The sequence below is a fragment of the Megascapheus bottae genome, chromosome 12 (genome assembly GCF_031878675.1).
Source record: "Megascapheus bottae isolate mThoBot1 chromosome 12, mThoBot2.hap1, whole genome shotgun sequence".
Classification (NCBI taxonomy): domain Eukaryota; kingdom Metazoa; phylum Chordata; class Mammalia; order Rodentia; family Geomyidae; genus Megascapheus; species Megascapheus bottae.
In genome coordinates, this window is record NC_143520.1 from 42,385,157 (window position 1) to 42,402,852 (window position 17,696).

Genomic DNA, 17,696 nt, shown 5'->3' on the forward strand with positions numbered 1-17,696 from the left:
TAGAATGGCCAAGATCAGGAAAACGAATGACAACAGATGCTGGAGGGGATGTGGCCAGGAGGGATCACTACTACACTGTTGGTGGGAGTGCAAACTCGTTCAACCACTATGGAAAGCAGTGTGGCAGTGCCTCAAAAGGCTAAACATAGAACTCCCCTATGACCCAGCAATTCCACTACTTGGCATTTACCCAACCACCCAGAAACAAGGACATACTAAACCCACTAGCACAACAATGTTCATTGCAGCACTATTCACCATAGCAAAGATATGGAACCAACCTAGATGTCCCTCAGTTGATGAGTGGATCAACAAGTTGTGGTATTTGTACACAATGGAATTCTATGCTGCTGTCAGAAAGAATGACATCGCCCCATTTGTTAGGAAATGGAAAGACTTAGAAAAAATCGTATTAAGTGAAGTAAGCCAGACTCAAAGGAACTTAGGCTCAATGGTTTCCCTCATTTGTCATAATCAGTAGAAACCTTGGGCTCTACTAGCAGAGATTTGCAATAGAGCAAAATCTTGATACATAAGGACATATAATGTGAAGCTAATTGAAAGGACCTCCAGGATATTGAAACAAAAGCCATATAATGAATGATTGTTGTCCTTAATGTACTATGTTGTCTCTCATCTCCTTTGGTGTCCCTTGGTTATCTCATATTGGTATAGTATCTCACTCTGTTATCTGATATATTGAACTTATTTGTATTTGGATATTTGAAATTTGATAGGGAAGGGGGGAAAACCAAGACGGGTGGGGGGTGTGGGGGGGGAGGGAAACGGGTACCAAGACATGTGAAAGGGTATCAATGTATGTGAATTAATGTACCTTCTATCTGGCAAATATCATGTAACCCTTTTACTAATTACAATAAAAAATAATAAAAAAAAACAAAAATACATTTGCTACTTAATAATGAACATGATGTTGATGATAATGATAATAATAAGAATAATAAAAGAGTTCAAAAGATACATTTGCTACTAAACCAAGAACTGAAATCTTAGCTAAGACCCTGTCTTCAATAACAAAATAAAACATGTAATGGCTATGTACTTAAGTATTTCGTCTGGTCACCAGGAACTCAATTTTTTGGAGAGAGAAGGTAATATACTTTTACATGATGATCAGGAACTAGCTGTAACCTGTTCTTTTTCATACATTCACTGTGACAGTGCTTACATGGAAGCGGCTATTTTAGTATTGAAACAGATTGATGGTGTTTGTATATGTATGTGTACACCTACACAAATCTCGGTAGCAAGTATTCCCATTTGCTACACAGCTGGAGAATGAGTCGATCAACATGGTAGTCCATAGTTGCTTTTCAGAAGGACTCGTAAAACTACAACATCCTACCTGACTCACAGAGCCATTGGGTATATTATAGGTGGCAACTGATTCAAAGACATTCTGGAAAGTTACAAAAGCTAGCCCAGTGAAAAAAAAATTCATTAAGTGTTTCTTGATATTGGTTGATACCTTGATCCCTTGATCCAGTATTCAGGCTGCCATTCAGTGTCTTTTCAAATTATTAATGGCCTGACAGACTAAGCTAAATCCATATACTGTTAGGTATTATCCATAGACTGTTAGGTTCTACATGAACCCAAAGTGCTTATCTATAACTTGGATTCACATGGCTTTGACCTTCTTACCAGTTCCCAACCAATTGATATTATTCACATTGGCATCACATTTCTGTAGACTCTAATGTCTTCAGGCCCTATTGGTTTTCCTTGGGAGAAGTTTACGTAGCTCTGCAACTAATATTTCACGCTTTCCCATGAATGTGTTTATCCATAAACTGTCAAAATCTAGTTAGATACATTAGTTTCATGGTAATGGAACACACAAACCATCTGTCTCATGGTGTTTCAGTGATTTAGAGAGTCAGATATACTGTCCAGAAGAGGATAAAGTTTAGCCCATGTCTTTAAACTGTCTCAACTTTCTTTAGGAATAATAACTAGGTAATCATATACTGTTTATTTCTTCATTATCTGTTTTCTCTGTGAACTTATTTTTGTGTGGTCTGGAAACATGTTTCTCTTCATAAGTAGCACATTGAAAGGCCTGGAAGAGGGTTAAAGCAATGACAGAAAGGTAGGCATATATAATATATATATATATATGATCAAAATTCTGAAAGGGTTTGAGTTCTTCAGTTTACAGATGAGAATCTAAGGCCCAATACCTTGATACTGTATTTTGTTGGGACTGTGTTGGGACTGCTATCAAGGTTTCTTGGCTTGGTGAAGGGCTCTCTCAATGCTACCATGCTCTCATTAGAATGAACTCATTCTTCAATGTTTTAAATGTAGCTTCTGTTAGGAATAAATTGGAGAGGGATAGAATAGGGCATCCTTCTCCTTGCTTCAGAATCAGGACATACTGACTTGAGAAGAGCACCAGGAGGCTCTAATAAAAAATTTACCTATCGTCAAAATATTGAAGCACCAGCAATTTACTCTCTCTGCTTTCCTAGAAGCAAATCACAACCACATGACAATAGGGACTAGAGCCTTGGTTATCTCATATTATTACAGTATCTCACTTTGTTACCTGATATATCGGATATATTTGTATTTGGTTATTTGAAATTGGATAGGGAACGAGGAAAACAAGATGAGAGGCGGGGGTGGGGGGGAAGGGAAATGGGGACCAAGACATGTGAAAGAGTATCAATATATGGGAATTAATGCACCATCTATCTGGCAAATATCATGTAACCCTTCTATTAATTACAATAAAAAATATATGGAAAAAAAGAAATGCAAAAAAAAAAAAAAGAAAATCGGACTAGACTAGATTGTTACTACTAGTCCATCTTTCTGACTCAATCCTAAAGGTTCAGCCTGGATGGATATAATTTCTTCTTTCCTCCAAGGCTTTCCCTCTTGTGTTGGGAGGTACGTCTTTGACAGAAAACAACTATTTCTATAGCAGTAAAAATCTCAGTGCTGGTGGACAAATCTGTCATTGGAGGCCTATTCAAACTTTTCCAAAATGGAAGACCTGTACAAAACTGTGGCGTATTAACTTTCCATACAGACTTTTCTCCCAATTATATTCAGAGGAAATGAGTAAAATAAAATTATGACCACAGCCACTAAAATATTAACTGCTAATGCAGTATTTAATGTTCAGATTTTTAAACCTGGCAATGATCAAAATCATCAGAGAAATTTATTTCTAAATGCCAAAGATTCTGCATGAATAGGTTTGGGGTGGGATCTCCTAGAATCTTCTTTTCTGCTAAAAGGTTCCTGGTGATGTGTAGGGTCAGCTGCTTGGGAAGTCACTGTTCTAGAAAGTCTCAAGAAACTTTCTGAATAGCAGGTTCTATTTTTGGACCTATTGTTCAAAACCAAACTTATTCTTGATTCTATTTTAAGAGAGAAGAGATTTTTTTTTTGGCAGAGTATTGACATTTTCAAAAGGTTGTTAATCTTTCATAATATTCTAGATTTGTTTTAGCATTTTTCTTTTATAAATCCAACAGAATGAAAACACAGATGTACTTGGTGAGGATGAGTGGAACCTTGGACTCATTTGCAAGTTCCTTATTCTGTAAATTTTTAAGATCTTCTTGGTACTTGCTTAATTAGACCGCTCCTGTGTGGCGAGTGTTGGGAGCCAATGAATTTCAACTTTATTTCAACAATTCTATTGAGTAGTTTATATAAGATATTAAGTTGTGAGATAGACTCCCACATCTGGTGAAATCATGACAGTAAAAGATTCAACAGATTAAGAATTAACAAGGACCAGATGCACTATACTAACGTAGATTTTTTTCTAGTTGTAGTTTGGAATGCAGACTTTAGAAAACTGGCTACTTTTCAGAGCCATTCTGTATATTTGGAGCCAGTAATCAAATAGAACAATAGATTATAGAAAGAGAAATAAGAATAAAGGGAAGAAAGAAGGAAGGAAGGAAGGAAGGAAGGAAGGAAGGAAGGAAGGAAGGAAGGAAGGAAAAGCAAATGGCTAGCAATCTGTATAGATTGATGCATAAAGCTTAATGGAGAGTTGTTTTGATTTGCATTTCTTTTATGACCAGAGATGTTGAGCATTTCTTCATGTGTCTATAGGCCATTTTTGTTTCTTCTTCAGAGAAGACTCTCTTTAAGTCTTTGGCCCATTTTTTAATGGGATGGTTGTTACTTTGGAGATTAGTTTTGGAGTGATTCAATTTTTTGAGTTGTTGATATATTTTAGATATGAGGCCTTTGTCCGTTGTTTGGTTGGTGAAGATCTTCTCCCACTCTGTAGGCTTCCTAATTAATTTACTAGCTATGTCCTTTGCCATACAAAAGCTCTCCAGTTTAATGCAGTCCCACTTATCCAGCCTTTCTCTGATTTGTTGTGATTCTTGGTCCTTATTAAGAAAGTTTCGACCTGTGCCAAGGAGGCCTCACTCCAGTTAGAATGGCCAGGATCAGGAAAATGAATAATAACAGATGCTGGAGGGGATGTGGCCAGGAGGGATCACTACTACACTGTTGGTGGGAGTGCAAACTAGTTCAACCACTATGGAAAGCAGTGTGGCATAGAACTCCTCTATGACCCAGCAATTCCACTACTTGGCATTTACCCAACCATCCAGAAACAAGGGCATACTAAATCCACTAGCACAACAATGTTCATTGCAGCATTATTCACCATAGCAAAGATATGGAACCAACCTAGATGTCCCTCAGTTGATGAGTGGATCAACAAGTCAACAAGTTGTGGTATTTGTACACAATGGAATTCTATGCTGCTGTCAGAAAGAATGACATCGCCCCATTTGATAAGAAATGGAAAGACTTAGAAAAGATCATATTAAGTGAAGTAAGCCAGACTCAAAGGAACTTAGGCTCAATGGTTTCCCTCATTCGTCATAATCTGTAGAAACCTTGGGCTCTACTAGCAGAGATCTGCAATAGAGCAAAATCTTGATACATAAGGCCATATCGTATGAAGCTAATTGAAAGGACCTCCAGGATATTGAAACAAAAGCCATATAATGAATGATTGTTGTCCTTAATGTACTATGTTATCTCTCATATGTTTTGCCGTCCCTTGGGTATCTCATATTGTTACAGTATCTCACTTTGTTATCTGATATATTGAATTTATTTGTATTTGGTTATTTGAAATTTGATAGGGAAGGGGGGAAAACCAAGACGGGTGGGGGGGTGGGGGGGAGGGTAATGGGTACCAAGACATGTGAAAGGGTATCAATGTATGTGAATTAAGGCACCTTCTATCTGGCAAATATCATGTAACCCTTTTATTAATTACAATAAAAATTTTAAAAAAAGCTTAATGGAGAGATATCCTTGGCCTTCATGATAATGTGCCTCATTCACTTGAAATGGCAATGAAAGACTCATGATTTAGTGCTTAAACACTGTCTTGGAAAACTAAAAAGTGTGTTTACATCTGTATCTATTCTGTAGATCATTACCTGGGAGCAAATCTTCCAAGAATTCCTATATTGCAGGAGTGATTACTTGATTAGCAAAAATGAAAGGGGATGGGTGAGAGTAACAAAGAAGACATGAAAGTGTATGGAGACTTAGTCAGAGATACCCAGGCAGTTACCAAGCAAGAGCTGAATTTCAGTGCTTCGTATGGCAATTGGCAAAAGCACTTTAAGTTACTGCCAGATGACAACTATACAGCCCATCCATAATATGGTTTTCAAAAGTCATTTGATATTGCTATCAGATGATTCAAAGTTTCTTACCATCTAAGCAATACCTACACCACTCTTCAACATGATTGATTTGTATTTATGTGCGCAGTACTTTCCCTCTACTATAGAGTGGTGGAATATAGATCCACTTGAAATAAAATCACGCATTATTTGAAGTTTTATTTAGTGGCAAAGAACAAATATGTATACTGTATGAGGTAAATGAACTAGAGATGTGTTTAGTAATGTAGAAGATAGGTCAGAAGCAGTGGAGATAAAAAGATTGAGGGATAATGATCTCAGGTAGATGGACAGAAAGACAGCGTAGACATTTTGGAATTTTCACAAAACTGTGCATAATTCAGGGGTTTTGAATAAGCAGATGATTTGGAGAGTGGAGGGAGAGTGGATGATGAGCAAAAGGGAACTTAAAATGTAAGGGAGATTCTCAAAGGTACATGGCTATAAGCAATTGCTGGTCTATACATCTAGTACCTAGAGAAGAGAATTGTCTACCCCAAGGGATTTAAGGGATACTGTTCTGTTGCCTCTGCAAAAGCATCAGGCACACCTCCATTATTGCTGGATGATATTTGTTAGATGGTAATAAAAAGAACATATGCAACAACTATCTTAGCATCTGCTCACAAAATCATTATGGTGACAGTAATCAACTTATGAACTCACAATTTATTAAATATGGCAATTAGGCACAATGTTGATGATGGTGATGATGATGATGATGATGATGATGATATGGTACTAGGATTTGGACTCAGAGCTTCATACATGCTAGACAGGTGTTATAGCACCTGAACCAGGTTTCCAGTCTGTTGTGCACTAGCTATTTCAATAAAAGGCTCTCACTTTTTATCCAAACCTTGTCTAGACATCTTCTATCATAGCCAGGAAGACAGGTGCATATGTTAATCAAGCACTCTATTTCACCCCCACCTTTAGACGTTCATTTGAAATTCATGGTAGTTGACTATGGTATGGGAGGTGAAACTAGTACTGTTGGCCTTATCTGATCTTTTTTTGTCAGTCAGAAGTATTTATTCATCATAATTGCTATGGCAATTATGGCGTGACTCTTGGCAATTTACAAAGTGTTCTGGAAGGCTAGAATTTATTTGCTCACCCATACCCTTGATCACGCAGGTGGTATGGCAGCTAGCCTGGGGATCCCCATATACTGATAAGAAATCTAGTCTTGAAGAAGTTCAAGTTCCAAAGCTGGTAAATAGAATGACTGACTCTACTGTTTCTGTTGAGGCAGTTTTAAAGAAAGCAAGGGTCATTGTCTTCAGGAGTTCATTAACTGCTAAGATAATTTGACTGAGCCTTAGATTTTTCTATAAAGAGTATCATGATGTAAAGAATGCTCTGGGGAACATAAAGATGACTCTTTTTTTCACAGTTTTAAGATTATTTTTATTGGTATTTATGCACTTATTTCCCATGGAGGCCTTTGGTCTTTTTTGGGACAATAGGACAGTGTTTAGTATTGGTATTTAGCCTGGACAGAGTTCCAGTGTGGAGAGGCTGGAGCTGCAGCTAGGATGGGCTGTGCCCACCAACCTGCTCCTCCGCGAAGACCCAGGGACAGCCCAAAGCAGGCTGGCAGAGGACCGGGGGGCGGGGCTGGGGCCCTGCCTGGGGTTCACTGTCGGGGTCTTTCCAGTGTTAGTAGTCCTGAGCTCCATGTGCCAGGCTGAGGGCGACTCATGGGCCTCTAACTTACAAGGTGGTGTTTATTATACTGCATAATCATTTACTTGTAGTCAACTGTTAACATCTGTTTAAAGTTTTTTACACTATAGCATTTATGCAATGGTTTACAGAATTCATGGAATTATTTTTAACAGTATGGAACTTACAATTAAACCTCCGAATCTTTACTGTGTAGGTCTGTTTTGTGGCGCTCACGTGAGTCATGATTCTGCCTGGACAGGAAGGCGCAGTGGATCCCTTTCTGCAGGGCAGCACGCTGGCCTGGGGCCCCATCTCCCAGTCCTCGCAGCCGCTCGCTCGGGTCATAGGATGTTTCCTTGCAGCCCGGGATCACCTCTCAGTTGCTCTAAGGTCCCATGGGTGGGGAGCCCTTTGGCCAGGTGCTGTTCAAGATGAGAGGTTTCTGTGGGCCTCGAGTAGGGGATGCCATGCTGGCTGAGCAGGGAGGTGAGCCTCTGGATCTCCTCAGCTAGCTCTGAGTGGGCCTTTCTGCACTCGTCCAGGTTCTCTAGCCTAGCGGCCTTCAGCGCTCCCTCCTGGGCCGGCTGGTTTTCTCTCTGGGGCTTCACGTAGCCAGCATCCTCAAACAATGCCCTCAGCAGCTTCCCACAGCCCTGGGAGGTGATGAGCTCATCAGCCAGGTCCTGCTCCACCTGGTCCCAGCGCCGCTGCAGCACCTCGGGCAGGGTCGGATACACTAACAGAGAATGGGGGTGGCAGACCAAGGGCGTCTCGAAGGTCAGTGCATAGACACAGGTGCTGGGCTCAGACACACGGGCTAGCCGGTTACTGTTTCCACAGGCGAGCTCCACCTTGCTCTGTCGACTCCGGCTGCGGCAGGAGTCACCATCGCTCATCCACATGCCCGAGAAGGTATTGTTGGTGATCTCCCACTCCTGCCAGATGCCCAGAATCCCGCTGTATGCATTCCAGCGGAAGGTCTGCTCATGCTGTGTTACGTTGTGAAATGGGCAGAACTCATACTTGTACGTAGACTCCACTAGGCTGAAGCACTGGCCAGAGAGTCTGTAGAGGTGAGCAGGCCCGGACAGGGGCGAGGGCTCCCTCCTGGGCTGCAGGCGGCCTGTCTGGGGCAGGAATGGGTTGTTCAGCCCGAACGCGTTGGGCTCCTCCACCACCTTCATCTTGGCGGCTGCGGCCGGCGCGGGCCCGTGCGCCGCGAGCCCAAGCAGCAGCAGGAAGCGCGCCAGCCCTGCCACCATCGCTCCATCGCGCGACCGCCAGGGGCATAAAGATGATTCTTGATCTTGATCTTAGGGAGGTGGGTACAGAAAACTTTGCTTGAGTATGTTCCGTATTGAAGTTCAATCTTTTACTTTTTGAAAATTTGATAACCCCCCCCCCAAATGCAATGGAATTTTATAATACCATAAGAAAGAATGACATTGCCCCTTTCATAAGGAAATGGAAAGACTTGGAAAAAAACATATTAAGTGAAGTAAGCCAGACCCCAAAGGAACAAAGGCTCCATGGTTTCCCTCATTTGTAATAATTACTACATATCAATGGCTCTTCTAGCAGAGGATCACAATAGCTCAAAACCTAGATTCATAAGGTCACCTAGAATGAGACTAAGTGAACTGAACTCTACGATAAGGAAACAAGAGCTTTATCTTGAGTGATTGTTGTTCTTAATGTGCTATGTAATTCTCTTCTCTTCTGTTGCCTTTTGGTTGATCTCATATGGTTAGAGTATCTGACTTTGTTACCTGGTATATTCTATATATGTTTATTTGTTTATTTGAAATAGGAAATGGAAGAGGAGAAAACAAGATGATTGGGAGGTTGTTGGGGGAGGGACATGGGGACAAAAACATGGGAAGAGGTATCAATGTGTGAGAAGTAATGCTCCTACTAGCTGATGAATGTAACTGTAACCCCTCTATACATTTTCCCAACAATTAAAAAAAAAAGAAAAAAAGAATGCTCTGGGGAAAAAAAGTGTTGTGGCTGACCAACAAAATACGCACAGGAAAGAACATCCGCACAGAATAAGACTTGGAACGGTCTACCAGGTCACCACAGTGATTTCAGGGAGGACACCGTGACTTAAAATTCCGACATCATATCCAGCTCATGATGGGAAAGTTTCCCTGAGAGAGGAAGTGATGACAGCAGCGTTATCTGAAACTACCGTATTGATTTAGGTACTTTACATTAGAGGATTTAGGAAGTCAGATGGATTTTCTTAAAGAAAATATTAATCCACGATATAAAAATCAATGTTTCATAAAAGCTCGCCAGATAGTCAATGTCGATGGGGAAAAATGGACTAAAGACAGATGGCTCTATTCAAACATTTAAAAACATCACTTCACCTGTTAGTTTTGTTTTTTCTTTTACACTTGTTAATATCAATGGCTTTAGGGGAAGAATGTGTGGAGAGCAAATTAAAATGTGAGATTAGCTCATGTGCTAAAAAGCGAAGGGAAAGAACACTGTATCTCGTGCCATCATAATTTGCCTGATGAGTTCTCTCTCAGTGATGAGGGCTTTGGAATCGGCAGAACGCTGTCAGCAGAATTGGCAGTTTTAATTACACTGGTGTGAGCCCCCTCCATGGAGAGGACAGCCTGATGAGAACTGATGAACTTTGGTTAATGAAAAGCCTCACGGGTTATGAAGTTATACTGTATAATTGAAGAAAATTGCAATTATCTCAGAGGATTTTATCTTTCCCCGCGTTTTAATGCTTATGCTAAGATAAAAGGGATTTGACTTTGCATTTCTACTCTGCAATGAGTTTTATTTAGACAAAGTATAAATCCAAGGACATCTTTGACAATAACTTTTTCTTCTTAGGAAAGACCCTTTGGGGCTCAAGATTCCCTCTGGTTAAATTAATTTGAATACTTTCAACTTTGTATTTGACAGGTTTTAAATCACATGTAGGATCATGAAGCTGGATCTTTTGTTTCTTTTAAGAGCATGGAGGAAATTTTGTTTCTATTTCATCTGTGTCAAGGACAGTGCACAATTGATTTTTGTTGTTGTTTTGTTCTTCCAATTCTTAGTGTTTTTCTTCTATTCAGTAGGTAGAGGAGAGTAGCACTTGTGCTGATATATAAATCTTCCCCTTCTGCATGCTGTGATTAATTACACACATATGAAAGATTATCTGACATTATGATAAAGGAATACCAATGCCATTAGTCATTGTCATGAATCACTCTTGCCATTGGCCTCATGAAAGACAGGTCAAGATAATGTTGCCTGAGTCAAATGCTTCAGTGTTTGTGTTAGCTCACATGGATCAGCATTTTTTTTTCCCTGCACATGTGTGGAAAGCATGGCTGAAATCTAAATATTTCATTGTGGGAAATCTTACATGTCAATAAGGAAGTCCATAGAAAGGAGATTATGATATAAGGAATAAAATAGTCATTTCTCTTTTCAGGCAGTTTGCCTTTCTTGTAGCTTTTAACAGATATTTCATGAGTGCACTCCATTACCAAGTAAGATTAAAAGAGGCATAAGAACTAGGTTTTTTTTTTGTTGTTGTTCTTTTTTGTCAGGCTTGGGCACTGTCCTTGGACACTTTTTGCTCAAGGCTAGTGCTCTGCCACTTGAGCCACAGCACCACTTCCTGCTTTTTCTGTGTAAGTGGTATACAGGAATCAAACGCAGGGCTTCATGCATGCTAGGTAAATTATCACTAGGCCACACTCCTGGCCCAGATGCAGTTTTTGATTTTTACTTTTTTTCTTTTTCCGTATATTTTTTATTCTAATTAATAGAAGGGTTACATTATATTCACCAGATAGAAGGTGCATTGCTTGACAAACATTGATACCCTTTCTCATGTCTTGGTCCCCATTTCCCTCCCTCCACCCCTGCCCCTCATCTTATTTCCCCCTGTTTCCTGTCCAATTTCAAATAACCAAATACCCATATATACAATATATCAGATAACAAGGTAAAATACTGTAACAATATTGTTCGCATAACATATAGAAGGGTTACAGTTACATTTGTCAGGTAGTAGATGCATTACTTCTCACACATTGATACCTCTTCTCATGTTTTTGTCCCCATTTTCCTCCCCCGACCCTCTCCCAATCCCTTTTCTACCCTTCCCTTTCCTATTTCAAATAAACAAATAAATACACATACAATATACCGGGTAACAAAGTCAGATACAGTAATATGAGATTCACCATGAGGGCAAAAAAAGAGAAGAGACATAACATGATACATTAAGAACAACAATCACACAAGATAAAGCTCCTGTTTCCACTAAAAAATGTTTTTAAATGGGGACAAAAACATGAGAAGGGTTAGCAATGATGGTTAAGGAATGCACCTTCTATCTGGCGAATATAACGTAACCCTTCTATTAATTACAATAAAAATTTAAAATATGGTTTTATACACATTTTAGCAAAGTGTCCAAAAAACAGAAGTGGTAATTGACAAGGTGCGCGCGCGCGCATGTGTGTGTGTGTGTGTGTGTGTGTGTGTGTGTGTGTGTAAAGCCATCCTGAAAATCTTAAGTCTCAAACAGGGAATCCAACTAATGTAAAATTTGGGCCAACAGTAGAATTCAGTCTACAGATACTATGTCTTCCAGACAGCATATGGTATAAAAATGTTGAGAATGTAGTGCCAAATATATAAAAATATGGAGATTTTGATTAGAAATCTAGAATTCTGACTTCTTTCAAACTAAATACAAAGCTTTTACAGTAGCATCTTGGGACAAATTGATAGGAGGGAGTTAAAGCTGTTCCTGTATTTACTCAGCCAGATGCTGGTGGCTCATGCCTGTAATCCTGGCTACCCAGGAAACTAAGATCTGAGGATCATGATTCAAAGCCACCCCAAGCAAAAAGTTCCTGTGTCACTCTTATCTGCAATTTATCACTCAAAACCTAAATGTTATGCTGTGGCTCGAGTGGCAAAGCCTAGACTTGAGCAAAATGAGACTCAGGGAGAGTGCCCAGGCTCTGAGTTCAAGCCCTGTACACAACCCCCCAAAAGTTGTTTGTGTCTTTTTTAAAATTTGTTTTTATTGTAGAGGTGCTATACAGTAGGATTACAGCTACATAAGTCAGATAATGAGTACATTTCCATTTGAACAGTGTCACCTCTTCCTTTGTTTTCTCCCAGATTTTTCTCTCCCATTCCCCCTCCCCAACAAGTTATATAGTTCCTTTTCAACATAGTGTCTAATGAGTTTCACTGATGTATTAGTTCACCCTTTGTTTCACCATTCTGATTCTTCCTTGCCCTCCCCCAAAGCTAAACTTACATAAAAGACAGCAGATAGAGCTGTCTTTAGCCTAGTGGTAGAGTGCTTGCCCAGCATACACAAAGACCTGGGTTCAATTCCTCAGTAACACATACATAGAAAAAGCCAGAAGTGATGCTGTGGCTCCAGTGGTAGAGCTCTATCTAGTTTTGAGAAGCCCAATGATAGTGCTCAAGCCCGATTTCAAGCCTTAGGACTGGCAAAAAAAAAAAATACAGAAATCAAACACAGTAACAAAAGAGAAAAATTAACAACAAAGAGTAAAATAACAAAAACCCTATTTATCCATTTCTTGGAGTTCATTTTGCTAAATATCATTTTAACCTCTTTTTTATTATTGGGATAATATATAGAGGATTTACAGTTACACTCATCAGGTAGTAGGTGCATTACTTCTCGAACATTGATAACCGTTCTCATGTTTTTGTCTCCCTTTCCCTTCTCCCCACCCCTCCCAATCATCTTCTTTTACCTCTTCCCTTCCTTACTTTAAATTAAAAAAGTATATACAATACACCAGGTACAAAATCAGATGCAGTAACCACATGAGGTTAACCATAAATGGAAAAAAAGAGAAAAGAAATAACTTCACTTATTACCTAAATATCATTTTATATGATCACATGTATATAGCTATTGAGCCTTTGTGTGCCTCTCCTAAGATATCCTCCTTTGATCTCACTGTGTGAATGTTTAATTTATGATGTCCAGGGGTAATTTTTTCCAGTCATTGTGTTTACTTATAGATATATAATCACATTCTAATTACTATAAATGAGGAGAACCATGTAGCCAATCTTTCTTTTGGTCTGGCTTGCTTTGCTTATTATAATTTTTTATCCAAGTCTTCTCATTTCCTTACAAATGTGGCTTGAAATTCCTTCCATTGTAAATATATACCACATTTTCTTGATCCATTCATCCACTAAGAGGCATCTGGGTTGATGCCATATCCTGGTAAGGAATGCTGCAAATGAATACATGTGTGCTGGCAACAAGTTTACATTGGCACCAACAGTAACAGTGTTCACTTTGACCACATCACTGCCAGCATCTGTTAATGTTAGTTTTCTTGATAATGGCCATTTTAACTGGGGTAAGGTGGAATCTCAATATTCTTTGGATTTATAATTCTTTTATGGCCAAAAATGTTGAACTATTTTTCAGTGTCTAATTCATTTTTTATTTAATTTTATTATTTGTTTCTATCTACTGGTTTGAATTTGGCTAGTTTTTGTTTTTCAAGAAACTTTAGGTATATCACTGAAGTGTTGATTTGAGATGTCTACAATTTATTGATGTAGGTAGTCAGAACTATGTACTTTCCTCTGAGTACTGCCTTTGCTATGTTCCAAAGGACCTAGTATTTTGTGTGTTCATTTTTGTTAAATTTCAAAAATGTTTGAATTTTCATTCTGATCTCTTCAGTAGTCATTCAACAATATGTTGTTTAGTCTCCAAGAGTTAGATAATTTTCTATGAGAGCTTTGCTGTTGAGCTCTAATTTTATTACATTGTGATCTGAGAGGATTCAGGGAATAATATCAGTGTTTTTGAATTTCCACAGATTTGCTTTATTATCTAAACTATGATCTGTTTTGGAGCATGTTCCATGAGCTTCTGAGTAGTATGAATATTGTGATGCTGTTGGGCGAAATATTCTGTAGATTATCTGTTAAGTCTTGTTGGTCAATGCAATTGCTTAGGTCTGAGATTTCTCTGTTGATTTTTTTTGAGTTGTGTAACCCTTTATTAGCAACTAAAATAGGAGGTATCTGTTGTACAACATGGGTAATAATTATCTATTAACTGGGGTTTACTGTATTCCAATACAGATCATTTATAAATGCAATTCTTTATTAAAAAGTTTCCTCCCTTATTTTGTTTGTGTACAATTTGCAAAACTAATTTAAAGCTGAATATATGTGTACAAGTCTGCAAAGAGGGCAAATTTAGGATATGGTAAATGCTCTACAAGTCACTTCCAAAAAACTGCCACAAGTTGGCCTTTACATGGTTGTCTGTTTTAATCAAAATATGTTTTGATGCCAGCCTTCATTCCACTGCCCCAAACTATAAAGCATTTATTTAATGAGTTGAAATTAAGGACTACACCTACTAGAAAAGAAGAGAAGAAAGTTCTACTAGTTTGAGGTTTCAGAATTCCCCCAAACCAAAACCAGTGTCTCAGTAAAAGACTGGGCTGGGACCTGGACAAAACATGAGTATGTGCAGGTGGCATCCCTGAGGATTCAGAGTTTCAGTGGACTGTGAGCATTTCAGCCACATAACTCACTGAACTGTCTTGTCAGTTTCTGCACTGGTTTGACTGGGCATAATTCAGAAAGAAAAAGCTCATATTTGTCCCATTCTTCTGGAGTTCTGTGATAGCATTTAATTAATAACACCCCAATGGGATGTCTTTCACATATAGTATTATGGTATTTCTTCAAGTAATTGCTAAAAGATACAGGATCTAATTGTTCTATAATACTCATACCCGTTTTATCTAGATGTTCAATGGATCTATAAATCTCCCTCTGGGATTCATCATAGTAACTGTAATGGAATCTTTGACCTCAGTGGCAGAAATCAGAAGGAACCACAAAGAGATTACTAGGATCCACTAGATATTTACTGAAGAGTTTTCAGATTTCCTGTTCTTTTAACTCACTCAGAGCTCCATCCAGTACAGGAATGATGGTAAACTCATCCTTACGGCATTCTATGGCTTTAGCTGTGTAAGGCAAATGCATTTAAATACTGTGTTCATCTTCATCAGTCTGTAGGGACATGCATTCAAACATCCCTGTCTTCCATAGCTCTCCATAAATCTTTTGGTCAATACGAAGGTCATAGAGAGGTGTCCTATAAATGTCCACACTGAAAAGTGCACATTGAGAGAGGGGTACATGATGAGAAGGCCCAAGGATGAAAACTCTCATGTAAGAGACGGATCCACTTGTTTGTAAGCATGGGCAGCACAAGACCCACAGTACGTGTATCCTGCATGGGATACAATAACAGGTCTTTTAGTAGACTGTCCTTGTGAAAGCCAGCTTTTTCGTTGTGCATTCACCTGCAGTCCTGAGGCTGTGTACCAGCTCCTGGCGTGGCTAACTTCCTGGCAGACCACTCAGTTGGACATCTTGGTGCCTGTACCACCTATGATGCATGGGGATGAATGAGTCTCTGTTGAATTTTTGCCTAGATGATCTTTTCAGAGACAACAGTGATGTGTTGAAATCGCCACTGGTAAATGTGTTTGGATCTATATGTGTTTTAGGTTTAATAGTGTTTGATGAAGTTGGGTGCTCTGGCATTTGGTATAATGAAATTTACATTTGTCATGTCCTTCTATAGGAGAGATCTCTTTTATTATTATGTAATGCCCTTCTTACTCTCTTCTCACTAATTTTAATTTGAAGTCTATTTTGTCTGATATAAGTATTACGACTGTGACCTGTTTATGGGGCCATTTGCCTGAAAGGTTATATTCTAGCCTTTCACTTTGAGAATATGCTTGCTTTTGTCAGCGAGATCTGCTTTTTGAAGACAGCAGATAGATGAATTTTGCTTTTTGATCCAACTAGTCAACCTATCTGATTTAATTGGAGACTTAAGTTCATTCATAATGAAAGTTGGAAATGAGAAGTGTTGAGTAGTTCCTACCATGTTATCCACATTCTTAGAGGTTCTGCCTCATCTTTTCTTGCTATATCTGTTTCTCCAATTAGGGGCATTTCTTTGCCAATGCTGTTTTCTTACTGATTTTCTATAGGTAAAATGACTATAAGTATTTTCTGTAGTGATGGTTTTGAAGTGGTAAATGTTTTGATTTTTCATTTTAAAGAAAAGTTTTATTTGATCTTAGTTTATGAAGGAGAGCTTTGCTAGTACAATATTCTTGGTTGCTTGACTTTAAGCTATGACATAAGACCATTCCAGGCCCTCCTTGCTTTCATGGTCTTGGTTGAGAATTCTGAGTGTTTATCCTTCATAAGTAATCAACTTCTCATTCTGATATCTTTAAGGATACTTTCCTTACTCTCTACTGATCCTGTGCAGATGCCATGTGTTTGTGGGATGTTCTTCGCTGCTCTGGATTGATTGGAGATTTTAAAGGCCTCTTCTATCTGAATGACATATTGTTTTGAATGTTAATGATATTCTCTGCTAGAATTCTGTTCAATATCTGTCTTATCTTTTAGTTGCCTTCTCTTCATCATTCGTACCTACCAGTCTTAAATTAGGTCCTCTGATTGAGTCCTGAAGTTTCAGTAAGCTCCTTTCTTGTATCTTGGATTTGCTCTGGATGATTGTCCCCTCTTTCTCTACTATATCTCATCTATCTTTGATTCCTAAGACTCTATCCTCTACATATTCTGCTGCCAAGACTTTCTAATTTCTTTGCCACTTAATGGATCATTTTTGATGGATAGTATCTCTTTTTTGTAGTTTTTTTTAAAATCTTGTATGGATCTCTTTATTTCCTTGGTTTAATTATATTCTCTGTTAACATTTAGGTGAGCTGCTATTTTTTCACTGGAGTCCCTTTCTGTTTGTGGACTCCATTAATTTCTCTAAAAATTTTTAATTAGTATCATAATGCTCATGAGTTGCCCAGTGTGGGATTTCTATCTTTTCATTAAACATATTTATCAGTAATGTTTTTGAAGCAATTTGAGAACTCTTTTCTAAGTCCTTCATTTTTCTGCTCCATTGTGTGGTTATTTTCTGTGGGAACTGAACCTCCTTGACTTGCTTGTTTTCTTATTTCTTTGGTTTGTTCTGCCTATTTGGAAATGTTTTTGGTTTTAATTTTTTTGAACACTGTGGTCTTCCTAATAGATTGTTCTCTGCATTTTTAGTTCATTAGCCAGTTGATGATTTAATATTCTGCTGGGATTTGTTTATCTGGTGAGTTTAATTGTGTTAAGACACTATGCTGTTGACACTCGATCAGCTGAAACAATTTGAGGTTGTTAGGTTTG

At 38.6% G+C, this 17,696-nt stretch overlaps 1 protein-coding gene and 2 pseudogenes across 1 annotated transcript in view; 1 reads left to right on the plus strand and 2 right to left on the minus strand.

The window, feature by feature from the left end:
- Window positions 1-17,696, plus strand: part of Nckap5 (NCK associated protein 5) — an 864,637-nt gene that overhangs the window by 77,976 nt on the left and 768,965 nt on the right. The gene's annotated exons all lie outside the window — the stretch shown is intronic.
- On the minus strand, window positions 7,105-8,659 carry LOC150056468 (N-acetylglucosamine-1-phosphotransferase subunit gamma pseudogene; annotated as a pseudogene).
- On the minus strand, window positions 14,963-15,714 carry LOC150056469 (protein MEMO1-like; annotated as a pseudogene).